Below are 2,536 nucleotides of genomic sequence, written 5' to 3'. Positions count from 1 at the left end.
GCCAACAGGTGGTGTGGTGATTAAGGTGCTGAACTCCCACATGACTGACCACGGTTCATATCCTGGACCTAGCAGCTTGCTTTGTCTTCTCTCTCTCTCTGTCTGGAACGTGTACATGTTCTATAGCAAATTAAAATAATAATAAATAAAAATAAATAATTTATACATATATATACACATATATATGCACACATGCATACAATTTTATGTGTGAATATATAAATTATTCCAGGTACCAGTGATTATAAGAAACTTATTGCCTCTCCAAGCTAGACAGAAAGGAACCGTTAATATCAGAGGGCTAGGTCTTCAAAATTACATTCAAAGTAACTATGTGAGCGTACAATATGCAAAGTCACAGACACTAAACTCATAGCCAAAGCTACATAATTCTACTTGCTAGCCAAGGCAAAGTCATGATTCTTTTGAAACTTTTGCCATAACCATATAATTTCTGCTTCTCTTAATAAAGTCTAAAGCAAAAGAGAACAAGGTGGCTATATTCCTAATGAGCACAATGAGAATGCCTATCTAAGTACTCGACTATTTAGATGAACAGGAAGATGAGCCAAACTATAATCATTTACTGCCAAAAGTTTTAAATTTTCAGGGCCGGGAGGTGGTGTGGTGGTTAAGGGCGCTGGACTCCTGCACAGCCGACCATGGTTCAAGTCCTGGACTTGGTGGCTTCCTTTCTCACTTCCCTCTCTCTCGTATTCTGCCCTTCTCTGGTCAAATTAAAATAAATAAATAAATAAAGTTAAATAAAATAATTATTAAAAGTATACTTTTAAAAAGTTTTAAATTCTCTTTTCTTTCTTTACGCTTATGTTCAGACTTTTTGAGATAATGAAAGGTAACAGCTATTAAAACCACTGAAGGTGCTGGCTCCATGCCCTGGAGGTTAAGGCAACTAGATCCCACATGGTGACCACAGTTTGAGTCCAGACCTGATACCTTGAGAAATGAGAAACACATCAGGCATGTGTGTGTGAATGTCCAAAATCCAGAAAGGAAGGAGTTATAGAAGAAAAGGAATTGTGACAAGACCATGCCCTCATGGAGTGTGCTTTCTCTGTTCCCTCTTTTTTTGGAGTGGTTTTTGCTATAGGGCGCATGCGCTTTCCAGAAAGACAGAGAGACAGAAAGTGAGAAATCACGCCCCAAAGGGATGGCCACGCCACAATCCCTTCTCCTCCATTCTCCTCTTGGGATCTTGGGCATGCACGCACATGCACCCAGCATGAGTTTAAGCCACCAAGTCTGGGACTTGAACCTCGACTGTCTACATGGGAGTCCACCGATGCAGCCATTATGCAATCTTCTGGTGCTTCTCCTCTCCCTCTTGCTCTGTCTCTCCCTCTCTGGAAACTGTGCACGCTCTCTATAATAAATGATAATAAAAATAAAAACATAACTGAAAATATGCTGTGATTCAAGTGAGAATCTTGGAAAATTAGAAAGCCATTGATTGCCTAGAATGAGTTATCTGAAGTGTACATTACAGAGGCTTAATAAGAGTTTAAATGACAAACCAAATCCAAATGTAAGGAGTACACGGAAATCTTTTTCTTCATTGAGAAGTACTTTACACTACTCATTGTATCACTGTGGAATGACTTTGGTAGGTCTGAGAGACAGATGTACTCTCCCTTGGAAAGGATGGAAAGGAAAGATCCCACCTGATTTTTTACCAGTAAACACCCTGGAGAGCCAAAAAGACTCCAGGCAGTGAGGCTAACCAAGGTCAAACAAACACACAAAAATTTAGAATAATTTCCCAGAAGCATGGAGCACTGGCCCATATGAAAGCAGATAAGGTATATAGACTCTTCACCTATGGTAGACAGGTACACCTGAAAACTGGAATCATCATGACCTCAAGAAAAGAAGTCAGGGGTCAACAGGTGGTATGGTGGTTAAGGCAGCTGGATACCACGTGGTGATCAACTGTGCTGTTTGAGTCTCAGACTAGGTGGCTTGAAAAACATGGCAGGCATGTGTGCATGTGTGCCCAAAATCCCAAGAGGAAAATGGAGGAGAAGGGATTGTGGTGTGGCCATGCCTCCTGGAGGGTCATTTCTTGCTCACTTTTCCTCTCTTTTTCTCTGTCTTGCTCTGATTAGTGAACAAACCCTACAGAAAAAAAAAAACTTAAAAAAAAGAAGAGGAGAAAGAAAGGGAAAAAGAAAAAGAGCTGGTGAGAGTTGGACAGTGATTAAGGAAGGGAAAATTGAAATTGATAGGGTTGCAGGAGTTCCACCCTGCATTTTCCCAACCCCCACCATGCATGTAGTTCAAGGGTAGTCCAATGGGTCCTCCTTCACCTTCTACTATCAGTTCCTTAAATTATATTTTTTTGCTGCCTCCCACACATTCCAGACTGCTATGGATAATCCTTTAAGTTCACTTCACCAAGAAGAACACATTGGAATGGAAATAAAGGAAAGAGCAAAGTCATTCTATTGGTACACATCGCCTTGGGGCATGGCCTTTGGCTGCTGTATGTAACAGTGGGCCACCAGGGAGGACTATT

Source organism: Tupaia chinensis, unplaced genomic scaffold (assembly GCF_000334495.1).
Source record: "Tupaia chinensis unplaced genomic scaffold, TupChi_1.0 Scaffold000706_1, whole genome shotgun sequence".
Taxonomy (NCBI): Eukaryota; Metazoa; Chordata; class Mammalia; order Scandentia; family Tupaiidae; genus Tupaia; species Tupaia belangeri.
This window is presented reverse-complemented; position numbering follows the sequence as displayed.